The sequence below is a fragment of the Eulemur rufifrons genome, chromosome 3 (assembly GCF_041146395.1).
Source record: "Eulemur rufifrons isolate Redbay chromosome 3, OSU_ERuf_1, whole genome shotgun sequence".
Classification (NCBI taxonomy): Eukaryota; Metazoa; Chordata; class Mammalia; order Primates; family Lemuridae; genus Eulemur; species Eulemur rufifrons.
This window is the reverse complement of record NC_090985.1, coordinates 394,538-409,400: the sequence shown is the minus strand read 5'-3', so window position 1 is coordinate 409,400 and position 14,863 is coordinate 394,538. Positions and strand designations below refer to the sequence as shown.

Sequence of the window (14,863 nt, the reverse complement as noted above, 5' to 3'; positions counted from 1 at the left end):
TATGTAAATGTTATATATTTCCCACTAATAAAAAGTTTAAAAGGAAAAACCACGGGAACATGTGCAGTGATACATGTTCCATGAAGCTCTTCTCGGCTTTGTGGCCAGTGGCGAGAACGAGCGTGGCCGGGCGCGGGCAGAGCCGCGTGGATCACAGCACAGCCGTGACCCAGACAAGCTCCAGTCGTTCCGGAAGGGCTGAGCACGGAACACGCGTCATGATGCGCTGTGCAGTCAGAAAAGCAGGCTATAGCGTGATGTGTTTAGCATGATCTCTACTTGTGAAGACACACGCGACTCTTCACGTGTTCTGTGCTTGGAGACACGGATGTCGGCACGCAGGCTGCATGTCGCATGACTGCAGACATGGGTGTGGGATCAGGGGAGGTTTCACTGGACTGTGTTTTCCTTGCCGCTTCCCGTTCTCTGAGACAAACCGGTTGTCATGGAGACCGTGCTGTTGTCAAGGCGCCTCGTCACTGCTGGTCATGACCCCTGTTCAGAGACCAACGCCAGTGGCCTCACTTCGAAGGATAAGGGCTCCCTGGCCACCTCGTCCTTTCCTGATGACATCAGAGGCAGAGACTCTTTCACTGACGTCACCAAAGGCAGAGAGAAGGAAGATGGCAGCCAGGGCCCTGTGGGCCACGAGTCCCGCCCTCCAGCCAGTGCCCACGGCCCCGTCCGCGTCAGTGAGGGCTCCGTCACCATCCCCTTCTCAGCCCTGGATGTAATTCGCGAGGGCCCCGGCCACATCGCCCACGGCCCCCAAAACAATGGCTTGGTCACCTACAGCTATTACGGGAAGGGACGGCTGAGGTCCAGGCGCGGCAAGTCCAGCCGTGGCAGCCGCAGAGAGGCAGACCTCCGCTCTGGCTGCGCCTGCCGAAGGCCACGTGCTGAGCCCTAGGAAGACGTGTGGATCTGGGTTTCCATGACCCTCTGTATCCTCTGGCTGCTGCGCATGTGCAGACTGAACCCCGGCATCTTCCCCCGGCAGGTGTGACACCTCCAGCTGTGCCTGCCCTCTGCCCCCCAGCAGGTGCTGCTGAGCAAAGCCACCTCTGAGCGCCCCCACCCCACCAGCAAGCCCGGGCCCCAGCCCCCTCCTCCCACCTCTTGCCTTATGGTGGTTTTGTGGGTGTCTATTGTGATTGTTCTTTGAGCTGCACGTGTGTGTTCCAAGAGCTTTTCTGTGTGTGTAACCCCAATAAAACAAACAGAACCAAGTGTGTAGCTCTCCATCCAAGGGGACTGCGGCCACCGCCTGAGCTGGGAGGAGCGTCATGGGCCCATCCTCCCCGTTTCTGGTGCATCTTCTCTCAGTCCTTGCAGGGAGCCCCCCGCCACCCCCCCCCCCCCCCGCCCCATGCCCAGCCCTTCTTCCTCCCAAGAGCGCTTCCCCTTGGGGAGTTCTGAATTCCTGGTCACGTGTACGTCCTGTGACGGGACAGGACGCTCTGGCTGGCAGGTGCAAGTTAACATCCTTTCTGTGTTGACCCATGGGGTTATCCGGGACAGGCCACCTGCCCCCCCGCTCTGGGAATGATTAATGTCCCGAGCCGAGATGTGGTTGGTAAGCCTTTCCCTGCTCCCTCCAGCTTTCTGGGAAGGAGCCACAGGAGGGCCCAGAGACATCTGGGTTTCAGAAATGCCACACAGTGCAGAGGACACATATCTAAGAGCCCGGTTTCCATCTCCAAGGAGCAGGGAGCTGTGGGGAAACATACTGTCCCAGCCAGGCAGGGACCTGACCAGAGCCACAGCCGTGGCCTGCCACCCTGTCCCTTCTCTCCCGGGGCAGGGCCGGCCCCAAGGCTCAGACCCTGGGTCCGAGATGTGGGTGGCCTTGAGGTCTGCTGAGGGACTTGGGAAGCCTCGCTCTGCAGAGGGAAACCTTCATCCTTTGTCGAGAGCAGAGAAGATTCTCCCTGTTGGGCTGGCCTGAACCGCACAGGTGTGTGTGCTGAGTCATAGCGGGGAGGGGACTGGCTCAGATGGAGACGCCGTGCCAGCTCAACGGGGTGGTGCACCGGGCAGACGGGCTGGAGACGGTCCCCAGGAAGGAGCCTACGTCCCTGCCCTCTCACCAGCCAGTGCAGTGTGGCAGCAGCTGCCCTCATCCTGGGGTAGGTTCGGGAATCTGCCCTGAGCCACGGACCCAGCGGGGTGGGGCTGGGCAGACAGCAGCGCGCCATCTGCACCTGGCCAGGCGCCAGGGGGCGGGGCCTGGCGTGCCCTGGGCCTGAGAGGAGCACCTGGTGCCCCGCAGGGGCCGCAACACCCACCTCCTCCGCCTTCCGCGGCCCGCCAGGCCACAGGGCCACCTGAAGCCTTAAACACGGAGGAGGGAAAGGCCCCGCCTCCCGCTTCCCAGCGCTGCCTGGGCTTTCCCAGGTGGGCCCGGCGCCCCCAGCTGCACGCCCGGCTCTGGGACCCTCTGCCCGCGGCCCGGGGCGGAGCAGCCTTGGCAGGAGCTCCCGAGACCCCGCACCCCTTCCAGGGGGCCGTGGGGCCCAGCGCACCCCCAGCCCTGGGAGGGTAAGGCCGCGGGCTGAAGGCTCCGCTCCCGGGGACCCCTCAGGGCTTCCCCCCAAGTTCCGCGCGAGGCCCGACCTCCTGGGCCCGCCTCCCGCCCCATCCTCCACCTGATCGCCCATCCCCACCCTTCCCATCCCCCACCTGCCCCTTCACACGCCAGACCCCCGCCTGCCCAGCGCCCCCTTCCCCGCCCCGCCCCCTCCTATCCCCATCCCGGTCCTCCCGCCCCGCCCCGCCCCGCCCTCGCCCTCTGTCCGGCTGCGCCCCCGTGTGGCCGCGGGGGACGAGCGGAGCCGAGGCGAGGGGCTAGGGAGGGGGCGGGGAAGACAAGGGAGGGGAGTGGGGGGGCCGGAGCGGACGCGAGAGGGGAGTGCGGGCGGGGACGGGGCACCCGGCGGTCAAGGGCGGGCTGCCGGCTTCTCCGCCCCATGGGCCACTGGGCTGAAGCCTGACACTCCCCGTGAGCAGAATCCTCACGGTTGTTGTAATGAGTCGCTGAATGTCGCTGGCCGAAACAGATCATGCAGCGCGTGCTCCTGGTTCGCGGGGACAGCGCTAACACGCACTGGCTATTCTGGTCGTCCTCGTGGGGAAACTGAGGCACAGGACCCAGTGAAAAGGCCAAAGGAGGCCTGGGACTCAAACCCTGGACAGCACAAACCAGAGCTGGGCCTGAGCCCTCACCCAGCCCTCGCCTGACACTCGTCGGGCCTGAACGTGAGGTTAGACCCTCCTAAATGTGACGCAGCAATAACTACTGTGGACGACTGAACGGACAGACACTTGGAATGTCAAAGTCTCAGGTAAGAATAAAGGCAGACACGTTTTTTAAACGCAATTACTATTAGTTTAGCCAACGTTGAGGGGACTCAAAGTGGTGAGCAAGTTCCTGATTTTAGGTAAATTTCCTAGTGACGGGGGATCAGCCTGCTCAGGGTCAGCCAAGTCCGCCCAGAGCTTGAGACAGAGCCCGGGCTTTGGGTGCCTTGGACGCATCTGGCGAGAACTTCGATCACAGGTTCTGTCACTGCTGGGGACAAGAGCCAATGCAGCCCTAAATGACCACGTGTGTGCCCGTTGCAGGCCTGGGGTGAGGGCCAGGTTGGTACCCCTGTACCCTGGGGATGGGATCCGTGCTGGCCCTGCGGTCATTCAGGTGGGGAGGCAGGCACTGGCCTGGGACAGCGCCCCCCACCTCCCGGGAGCGTGCAGCCCACCCTGATTGGCAGGGACTGCTCCATCTGCAGCGTTCGCTGAGGGGGGCAGAGGCCAAAGAAGTCCTTGCGGGGAGCGGGATGGGCAGAGCTTTGGCCTGATCCCTGCCACAGGCTGGCTGGAGGTCCGTTGCCTAAGAGAACTGAGGGTCACGCCCCCTGGGCCAGAGGCCCGGCTGCAGCGGAGGTGCAGGGATTTCCTTCCCCGGGCTGCTTGGGGCCTGGAGACTCTGCACCTGTGTGCAGGAGACCAAGAGGGGCTGGGACTCGGGCGCCCCCAGCCTGCTTCCTTGGTCTGGGAGGAGTGTCTCCATCTGTCGTGGCAACTGTCCCTGTTTGCCTGGGACCTTTGGTGCTACACTGGGGGCTTTCCCCTGTTCCCCCAAGTTCTGCAACACGCTTCGAAGCAGCTCCTGACCGCCTACACTTGACTACAGATGTAACTGTAGGTGACACTTTTAGTATTTTGCCACTATTTGCCAGTCCTGTGGGCAATGAGCACCCAGGACCTCGGGAAGCAGAGTGTGAATGCCCTCCAGGTCGGAGCAGAGAACCTATTCCAGACACCGAGAGGTGATTCAGAGAGCCTGTGCCTGGGGTCCTGCCCCAGGACCAGCCCTGTGTGTGTCCAGGTGCAGTCAGGGAGCTCAGCGAGGGTTGTGGATGTGGGGTTGGCACAGGACTTCCGAGCACAGGGTGGGGCAACTGCAGCCTTTACAGCAGGCTGGGGTTGCTGGGGTCACCAATGCTACCCAGGCCTGACCCTGCTTAGCGGCCGAGATCAGCCAAGGCCGGGCGCGTTCAGGGTGGTACGGCCCTGGACAAGGAAGAAAAGGTGGTGCAGTGCTGGGGAGAGTGAGGGCACCCTGGGGCCCACATCTGAGAGCAAAAGGACGTCACCGCTCTTCTGCCCGAGGTGGCCTTGGTGGGGGCAAGTGGAAAATGGCTTTTTCACACCCAGTTGTAACCCAGGCTGGTTTCCAGACCCAGAGCCCACCCAGGGAAGGGGGACCAGGGTCCCGCAGCAGTTCCTGCAAGGACAGCGCGAGGTGACTGGCAGACCCCGCCCCTGGCTCACCTGCGGACCTCCGTGGGCCCTGGGCGAGTCTCTCTGCAGGAGAGCAGCGGGAGGGGTGCTGCTCTGCTGTGGGGGCTCCTCTCACGGGTAGTTTTTAAAATAGCAAATGGGCCGTGAACATGGGCACCCACGCCGCCTCCCCACGCCTGAAGGACCTGCCACCCCTTCTCAAGGCCCTGGCAGCCCCCTGGTGGGGGTGACACATTCTTAATAATGTGTCAGGCTGTTGACAGCCTGCTCTCTGGTCCCCGAAGTAAAAGGCGTTTGGAAATAAGATGCCTTCCCCCGATTGTCTGACCCTGTCATCCTGGACACTTATGGCAGACCGTGTCCTGCAGTCCCAGGAGTCCCCATCATGTGCTCTGTGACATTGGAAGGATGACTCGCCTGTTCACCTCTGGCGTCACGTTTCTGCTCCTTTCCTTTGCAGCCTCGGTGACATAGGGGCGAAGGTCAGGGTATGGCAGGACCCTCCCTCAGCCTCCCCAGAGCCCACCTGGGTGCTGATGCCTCAGCCCGGTGCGCAGAGGCCACCCTGGCCGGCTGCACTGCGGGTCCCTTCCACTCCCGAAGTGCAGGGGGGCGCCCTCCACACTGTGATGGGGGTCCCGGCAGGCGGGAGACAGGGCTGGACAGAGCACCTGGGCCCGCCCCACCCCCGGCCGCAGGGGACCAGGCACAGGTGGCACAGGTGGATCCTTCTGGCTGGGGGCTGAGGCGGGACCAGCTGCGGGGCAGAGTCCCTGGTGCTGGGTGGTGCCGGCAGCCCAGTCCCACACGGTCCCAGAACCATCCCGAGTGGGCTGTTCCTCAGCTGAGGCGCTCGGGTTTCTCCAGGCCTTGCCGTGGCAGGAAGCAGGTGCCGCTTCCCGGCTCCCCTGCTCTGCCGGCCTGCGGGTCTCAGCCTCGGACGGCAGGTGGGAGGAGGGCTGCTTCCAGGACCCGGAACGCCGCTGCTGGAGGCTGCAAGCCGCCGCTGGGCTCTCCCGGGCCGGGGGCCAGTGGCCCCGTCAGCTCGGCTGGCCCTCTCCGCACACCGCCCCGGACCTGACCCCTCCTCCTCCACCCACCGGGATCGCCCAGGGCCACGGGATCCCGCAGGGCCGCGACAGCCTCCTTATTCCTGCTAAGGTCTACTTAGCGTTTGCAGGGGAGCGTGGCCCACACAAGACACAATCATAGCCTGCCCTGGAGAAGTTGTGTTTATTTTCCGCCAGGGAGCTGCGCTGGAAGCGGCTGCTCAGGAAATACGCAGAAGCCCCTCTGATCCAGACCCTGGCTCCCCACAGAGGCCCCTGCCCGCCTGCGACTGACCCGGTGCCGGCGCCGGAGCCGGAGCCTGTCAGCTTCAGTTTGCGTTTCCTCAGTGACCACTGAGTTGAACAGCTGTTCCTGAGCTGATCGGCCATTTGTATACTTTCCTTTTGCAGTCTCTTTTGTATTTCAAGTGACAAATCTTCCTTTAACATGATGCCACAAATTTTATGTATTTTGACTAATATTTGAACTATTTGCTAATTTTTCTTGTGATTTCTTCTTTGAAGAGGGGCATCCGGGCTGACTGGCCTCCTGGTCAGGCACGGAGCTAAGAAGAAACAAAGAATCAAAAGTCAGACCAAGAATCCCCACCGCATGGCCGCCTCGTGGCCGGGCTGCCGCCGCGGGCAGGTCTCTCTCCTGCTCCCGCTGCGTGTGGGGTCACACACACTCGCCCGTGCTGGGGAGCAGAGATAACAGGTCCCACAAATGCCTCCGTGTCCCCAAAACGCAGGTGATGCAAGAGCCACATCTGGTCGCTGATGGCATTTCATTACGCTGCAGTCTGAGGCCACCTCACGGCGATTCATGTGTCATTAAATAGCTCATGTTCAGCTTTGTTTAGAGACCAGGAATTTTGACAAAATACCTGAAATTAAAGAGGGCAGATGGAGGAGGAAGCTCTAGATAGAATGTCATTTTAAAAAATAAATTTGACTTTAAGATCATAAGAAAAGTGGTGTCTAATCTTTATTCTTTGGTATTTATTAGGCTGATATTTATTGAGCATCTGGCGTGATGGCGAAAGATCCACCCGGAAGGATTAGCAGTAAACGAGCCAACGCTCACCAGGCAGACAGAGGAGAACACGTGATGCACAGCACTGCGGACATGCCTAGAAGAACCTGCCTGAGCGTGGAGACGATTAACCCCCCAGGGGAGGGCCCCACCTAACATATCGCAAAGGATCCAACTGTTTCCAAGAAGCCCAGCTGCATCCCAGAGCAAACTGAGGGGTCTTCGTAGCCTCATAAGAACGCTTGGCACCCAACAAGGTAAAATTCACAAGGTCTGGCATCCAACGAAATGTCCTGTTTGTCAGTGCAGCTGAATCCTGATTGGTTAGTGTGGCTGAATCTGGTCAGTGTGGCTGAGTCCTGATTGGTCAATGTGGCTGACGCTGATTGGTCAGTGCGGTTGAGTGTTGATTGGTCACTGCGGCTGAGTCCTGATTTGTCAGTGCAGCTGAATCCTGATTGCTCAGTGTGGCTGAATCTGGACAGTGCTGCTGAATACTCATTGGTCAGGGTGGCTGAATCTGCTTGGTCAACTTGGCTGAGTCCTGATTGGTCAACGTGGCTGAGTCCTGATAGGTCAGTGTGGCTGAATCTTATCGGTCAGGGCGGCGGAGTCCTGATTGGTCAACGCAGCTGAGTCTGATTGCTCAGTGTGGCTGAGTCCTGATTGGTCAACGCGGCAGAGTCTGACTGGTCCATTAGGCTGAGCCTGATTGGTCAGTGCAGCAGAATCCGTTTGGTCAATATGGCGGAAGCTGATTGGTCAATGCGGCTGTGTCTTGATTGGTCAGTGCAGCTGAATCTGATTGGTCAGTGCGGATGAGTCCTGATTTGTCAGTACAGGTGTATCCTGATTGGTCATTGTGGCTGAATCTGGTCAGCGCCCCTGAGTCCTGATTGGTCAGAGTGGCCGAATCGGATTGGTCAGGGCGGCGGAGCCCTGAGCGTTCAATGTGGCTGGGGCCTGATTGGTCAGTGTGGTTGAATCTGATTGGTCCTGGCGGCTGAGTCCTGGTTGGTCAACGCAGCTGAGTCTGATTGGTCAGTGTATCTGAGTCCTGATTGGTCAGGGTGGCTGTTTCCTGATTGGTCAATGTGGCTGAGTCCTGATTGGTCAGTGTGGCTGAATCTGATTAGTCAGGGCGGGGGGCGGGGGGGTGGCGTCCTGTTTGGCCAAGGTGGCTGAGTCCTGACTGGTCAACGTGGCTCAGTCCTGATTGGTCAGTGTGGCTGAATCTGATTGGTCAGGGCGGCTGAGTCCAGATTGGTCAACGTGGCTGAGTAGGTTGGTCAACGGCGGTGGGGGCTGGCCGGGGGACGGACACGGGAGGGGAGTGCGGGCAGGGACGGGGCACCGCGCGGTCCAGGGCGGGCTGCCGGCTTCTCCGCCTGATGGGCGACTCGGCTGAAGCCTGACACTCCCCGCGAGCAGCATCGTGACGGTCGTTGTAATGAGTCGCTGAACGTCGCTGGCCGAAACAGATCATGCAGCGCGTGCCCGTGGTCCGCGGGGACAGCGCCAACACGCACTGGCTATTCTGGTGGTCCTTGTGGGGAAACTGAGGCACAGAAACCAGTGAAAAGGCCAAAGCAGGCCTGGGACTCAAAGCCTGGACAGCATAAACCAGAGCTGGGCCTGAGCCCTCACCCAGCCCTCGCCTGACCCTCGTCCGGTCTGAATGTCAGGATAGACCCATGTAAATGTGACGCAGCAATAACTACTGTTGACGACTGAACGGACAGACACTTGGAATGTCAAAGTCTCAGGTAAGAATAAAGGCAGACACGTTTTTTAAACGCAATTACTATTAGTTTAGCCAACGTTGAGGGGACTCAAAGTGGTGAGCAAGTTCCTGATTTTCAGTAAATTTCCTAGTGACGGGGGATCAGCCTGCTCAGGGTCAGCCAAGTCCACCCAGAGCTTGAGACAGAGCCCGGGCTTTGGGTGCCTTGGACGCGTCTGGCGAGAACTTCGATCACAGGTTCTGTCACTACTGGCGACAAGAGGCAGTGCAGCCCTAAATGACCACGTGTGTGCCCGTTGCAGGGCTGGAGTCAGGGCCAGGTTGGTACCCCTGTACCCTGGGGATGGGATCCGTGCTGGCCCTGCGGTCATTCAGGTGGGGAGGCAGGCACTGGCCTGGGACAGCGCCCCCCACCTCCCGGGAGCGGACAGCCCACCCTGGTTGGCAGGGGCTGCTCCATCTGCAGTGTTCGCTGAGGGGGGCAGAGGCCAAAGAAGTCCTTGCGGGGAGCGGGATGGGCAGAGCTTTGGCCTGATCCCTGCCACAGGCTGGCTGGAGGTCCGTTGCCTAAGAGAACTGAGGGTCACGCCCCCTGGGCCAGAGGCCCCGCTGCAGCGGAGGTGCAGGGATTTCCTTCCCCGGGCTGCTTGGGGCCTGGAGACTCTGCACCTGTGTGCAGGAGACCAAGAGGGGCTGGGACTCGGGCGCCCCCAGCCTGCTTCCTTGGTCTGGGAGGAGTGTCTCCATCTGTCATGGCAACTGTCCCCGTTTGCCTGGGACCTTTGGTGCTACACTGGGGGCTTTCCCCTGTTCCCCCAAGTTCTGCAACACGCTTCGAAGCAGCTCCTGACCGCCTACACTTGACTACAGATGTAACTGTAGGTGACACTTTTAGTATTTTGCCACTATTTGCCAGTCCTGTGGGCAATGAGCACCCAGGACCTCGGGAAGCAGAGTGTGAATGCCCTCCAGGTCGGAGCAGAGAACCTATTCCAGACACCGAGAGGTGATTCAGAGAGCCTGTGCCTGGGGTCCTGCCCCAGGACCAGCCCTGTGTGTGTCCAGGTGCAGTCAGGGAGCGCAGCGAGGGTTGTGGATGTGGGGTTGGCACAGGACTTCCGAGCACAGGGTGGGGCAACTGCAGCCTTTACAGCAGGCTGGGGTTGCTGGGGTCACCAATGCTACCCAGGCCTGACCCTGCTTAGCGGCCGAGATCAGCCAAGGCCGGGCGCGTTCAGGGTGGTACGGCCCTGGACAAGGAAGAAAAGGTGGTGCAGTGCTGGGGAGAGTGAGGGCACCCTGGGGCCCACATCTGAGAGCAAAAGGACGTCACCGCTCTTCTGCCCGAGGTGGCCTTGGTGGGGGCAAGTGGAAAATGGCTTTTTCACACCCAGTTGTAACCCAAGCTGATTTCCAGACCCAGAGCCCACCCAGGGAAGGGGGACCAGGGTCCCACAGCAGTTCCTGCAAGGACAGCGCGAGGTGACTGGCAGACCCCGCCCCTGGCTCACCTGCGGACCTCCGTGGGCCCTGGGCGAGTCTCTCTGCAGGAGAGCAGCGGCAGGGGTGCTGCTCTGCTGTGGGGGCTCCTCTCACGGGTAGTATTTAAAATAGCAAATGGGCCATGAACATGGGCACCCACGCTGCCTCCCCACGCCTGAAGGACCTGCCACCCCTTCTCAAGGCCCTGGCAGCCCCCTGGTGGGGGTGACACATTCTTAATAATGTGTCAGGCTGTTGACAGCCTGCTCTCTGGTCCCCGAAGTAAAAGGCGTTTGGAAATAAGATGCCTTCCCCCGATTGTCTGACTCTGTCATCCTGGACACTTATGGCAGACCGTGTCCTGCAGTCCCAGGAGTCCCCATGATGTGCTCTGTGACATTGGAAGGATGACTTGCCTGTTCACCTCTGGCGTCATGTGTCTGCTCCTTTCCTTTGCAGCCTCGGTGACATAGGGGCGAAGGTCAGGGTATGGCAGGGCCCTCCCTCAGCCTCCCCAGAGCCCACCTGGGTGCTGATGCCTCAGCCCGGTGCGCAGAGGCCACCCTGGCCGGCTGCACTGTGGGTTCTTTCCCCTCTCTGGGCGCAGGGGGGCGCCCTCCACACTGTCATGGGGGTCCTGGCAGGCAGGAGCCAGGGCTGGACAGAGCACCTTGCCCTGCCCCTGCTAGGGCCGAATCCTCCTGAAGACGCAGGCCTGGTGTGGCCCTGCCTGTCCCGGGGCTTGTTAAGCTCCAGTGCCAGGGGCTTCTCCCAGCCGTGTGCTGACCACACAGCAGCTTCCAGTACCTGTCGGCTCCACCTGGGCCGTAGACGAGGAGGACGCAGCAGGAACCCGCACCCAGGTCTGAGCAGCCTGTGGGGGAACTCCTGGGTCACCTGGGGAGTTTCTCACCAGGTGTGAGCAAACTCCTCTTTACAAACAGGCACCTGAGGCGGTGAACCTCTCCCTGGCCTTTGAAGGTAACAGCACAGCAAACCTGCAGCTCAGCTGAGAGGCCGCTTTCTGGTCTGGAGGCGTCAGGCACAGGCGGAATCCAGAGGCTCCTGGGACAGCTGTGTGTGACCGGCCGGCAGTGGGTGCTGAGAGGCTGTGGTCTCCTCTGCCCTCCTCGCAGTGCGGGTAACGTCTGCCTGATGGCGGGCAGTGGGGGGGGGCGAATGCCGCGGCCTGGCCATGAGGTGGCAGATGGCACCAGGCTGGGGGGAAGAGGGCGTTGCCTCTGGGGCCTCAGCTGCTGGACCACCAGGTCCCTGCCCTGGAGATGTCCCCTCTTGCTGAGTGACCAGGGGGGAGCAGGGCCCTCCTTGGCTTCTGACTCAGTCTCCCTGTCTGCTTGGCGTGGGGGGAGCAGTGTCCGGACGGTGCTCCGCTCTCGCGCTCTGCACACAGTGGCTGTGGTGTCGCTTCCCAGAGGGCCACAGCCAGAGCGTCTGGGAGGAGGCGGCTACGGCTCAGCCGGCCTTGCCTGCGGCCGCGCGGGTGTGGGGACACACCGTGAAGCCCGGACTCCCCTTGGGCTCCGGGGAGGTCGTGCTCTCGTGACCCGTGGGAAGGGCTGAGGTGCCCGGGCAGAGCTGCCGCCCCTGCCTCGACCCGCGACTGCCGAGTCTGTGTCGCCCCGTGTCGTGGGGACCAGGCGGAGCCTTCACCGAGGTTGGCGCTTGCGCGCGTGGGCGAGCCGGTCCCGCCTCTGGGAATCTGCGAGTTGGTCTGAAAACGCAAGGTCGCTGGATGGGGACAGGGCATCGTTCTTGGTCAGCCTCGTTGTTTTGTGCAGATCCAGCTTTCCAGCTGGTTAATTTTTCTTTTGCTTGAAGAATTTCTTTTAATTTTTTTTTTTTTTTTGGTAATGAGAATCTGGTGGTGGTAATTTCTTTCATTTTTTGGTCTGAAAAAGTTATTTTATTTTCTGTTTTGATGGTATATCAGATATACCATCTGTTTGCTCCTCCCTCTGGTGTCCCACCCTGCGTGAGAGGACGCGGCTGCCAGTGAGTGAGGCCTTCCCGTGCCCAGACCTGTGGCCCCGAGGGTGAGTGCGACCTTCCCGTGCCCAGACCTGTGGCCCCGAGGGTGAGTGCGACCTTCTGGTCCCAGCCCCAGGGGCACCGCCTACCTGTCCGCAGCCGCCTGCTGGGGGGCGGCCGGTCCTCAGAGACCCGGGAGGGGCTCCGTGTGGACATCTGGAAATGGGGAACCCACAGTTTCCAACCACATTGAGGTCCCCCACGCCCAGGACGTGGTGGCCACGGGTGTGACGTCCACGCGGTGGCCTCTCCACCCTAATGGGGTAGCAGCCTCTGAGCTGGACGTGGGTCTGGCTCAGCCTCTGTGAGGGAGGTCGCTGTCCTCTCTGTGTCACTGGCAGGGTGTTCAGGTGGTTGTTCATGAACGCAGTTTCCTTACAGTAATTCCGTCCTTCCAGGGAACGTGGCATCACAGTGCAAAGTCCTTTGTGTCCTGCCTTCCGAGTCTCCAGAGCCATTGCTGTGTGAGGTCTGCGGCTTCACGGTAAGTCCTCCCGTGTGTTTCACCGTGTGTTTTGCAGCAGCCACACGCTCCCAGGTCGTCACCGTTAACCCCAAATCAGGAAATACACCTTCCTCCCGACCGTCCCATCCACCAGGCCCGCTTCTCCGCCTTCCTCAACTGGGAGAAAAATGTGTCTTTCCCTTCGGTTCCAGTTTTCTTTTCCCGGAACTGTTTCTGAGACTGTCCCTCAGTTTCCCAGCCTTGGCAGATCTAAAGAGCAGAGATGACTCCAAGGCGGGTGTGGGCAGCGCTTCCTCCTGAGCAGACGCAGACCCCACATTCCCGGCAGGAGCACCCACTGTTCATGCCCTGCTCTCTCAGCGCAGCCCCCCAGGGGGAGCGCAGATCCCCCCTCACTGAGGGTCTCAACCTGACAAAGGCAAACAGCGCTTCACAGACTCAAGTCTCGTCATGTCGCTCTCCTGATTTATAACTTTGCCAGTGGTTTCCTACTGGCCTTGGAGAAACCACACAGGCCTGACCATGGCCTGCAGACCCTGAGCGGTCCTGCCTGCTCCCCTCTCCCACGCGGGCTACCCCAGCTGCCTGCAGTCTACCCTGCTCTCACTTTCAGGGACACAGCCGGGTTTTGGTGTCTCAGGGCTTTTATTCAGGTTCCCTCAACGCATCTACCCAGTGGACACCCTTAGCAAATTTTCCAAGGGTTTGCCCAGCGAGAGCCTTAAAGTCACAGCAGTTTGCAGTATCCAACAGTAGAAAAGTTGATAATGTGATTTTTTCAAAAGACAAAAAAATCCATTATTTAGTATATCATTTGTGAGACTCAGCTTCGATTTATATGTAGACCAAGGAAATAGTAGCTAAAAACAGTTTATAGTTTAGATCGTTAGTAAAGAAAAATTAAATCTCACTGCCAAATGAAAGGCAAGTGGCCTAATTGGTCATGGAAATTTCATAAGAATTTACTGAGCCAGGTTACCTTGCTGTGTTCTCCAGCCGTGTGTGCACATGTGTGTCCACCGGTTGCGAGGTATCTCAGGTTTGCACACTTATGTTTACATCACCAATCAATGTGACAAAGTCCTAGTCCATACTATGACAATGTATATAAATATTGGAAACCACCTGTTAAAATTTCACCATTTTTACCATTTGTAAGTATATAATTCAATGGAGTGTCATACATTGGCCGTGTTGTGCAACCATCTATTTATTAATAGTACCAGATGTTTTTTTTCTTCCTCTGAAGGAAACTCAGAGCCCATTACAAAGTCACTCTCCTTTCCCAGTCCCCCAAGCCCCTGGCAAGCACTAATCTATTTTTCATCGCTGTGGATTGGCCTGCTCTGGACATTTCATACAAATGGACTCATATAGTATGTGGCCTTTTGTGCCTGGTTTCTTTCACTTAGGACGTATTCAAGCTCATCCATGTTGCAATATACATCAACTTCATACCTTTTTTCTGTATGATCAAAGACATACAGCATTCACCATTTTAACCATTTTTAAGTGCACACTTTAGTGGCATTAACCACATACACGTTTTTGTGTAACCATCACCACCATCCGTCTCCAGAATTGCTTTCATCTTCCCCAAGTGGAACCCTGTACTTGTTAAACACCCACTTCGTATTTTCTCTTTCCCCAGCCCCTGGAAACTACTCCAGGTACCTCATAAGTAGAGCGTACTCTATTTGTCCTTGTGTGCCTGGGTTGTTTCACTTAGCACGATGTTGTTACGTATGTCAGAATTTCCTCATTTTTAAGGCTGAATTATATTTCACTGTGTGGATGGCCCACATTTTATTTATCTACTCATCTGTCCGTGGACACTTGTGTTGCTTCCACCTTTTGGCACAGTGAGTAATGCTGCCATGAACGTGGGTATTCAAGTCCCTGGTTTCAGTTCTTTTCAGTATATACCCAGGAGTGGAATCACTGTGTTGTAAGTGAATTCCATGCTTAATTTTTGAGGTACTGCCGTATTGTGTTCCATAACAACTGCTCCATTTCAGTTTTCTCTTTCCTTTTTATGGCTGAATAATATATCAGGTTATGATATATGTAATTTTGCTTATCCATCCATCTGTTGACAGAGGTTTGGGTTGATTGCACCTTTCAGCTATTGTGAACATGGCTGCTATAGATGTTCATGTACAAGATCTTGTTTGAACACTTGTTTTCTAATCTTTGGAGTATATACCTTGGAATGGAATTGTTGAGCTGTGGTA

The 14,863-nt window shown here is 58.5% G+C and overlaps 1 long non-coding RNA gene across 6 annotated transcripts; it reads left to right on the top strand.

Annotated features, from left to right (window-relative positions):
- The first annotated feature begins 1,871 nt into the window (after nucleotides 1-1,871).
- Nucleotides 1,872-12,242, top strand: LOC138381902 (uncharacterized). Of its 6 annotated transcripts, XR_011233187.1 has the most exons (6): nucleotides 6,482-7,145; nucleotides 8,320-8,654; nucleotides 8,764-8,952; nucleotides 10,468-10,977; nucleotides 11,059-11,095; nucleotides 12,066-12,242. It is a non-coding gene; the product is annotated as an uncharacterized lncRNA (long non-coding RNA). The 6 variants fall into 6 exon arrangements; XR_011233186.1 differs by adding an exon at nucleotides 1,872-1,957 and having other exon boundaries at nucleotides 6,862-7,145; nucleotides 10,468-12,242; XR_011233184.1 differs by adding an exon at nucleotides 2,997-3,344 and having other exon boundaries at nucleotides 6,862-7,145; nucleotides 10,468-12,242.
- Nucleotides 12,243-14,863: the final 2,621 nt, after the last annotated feature.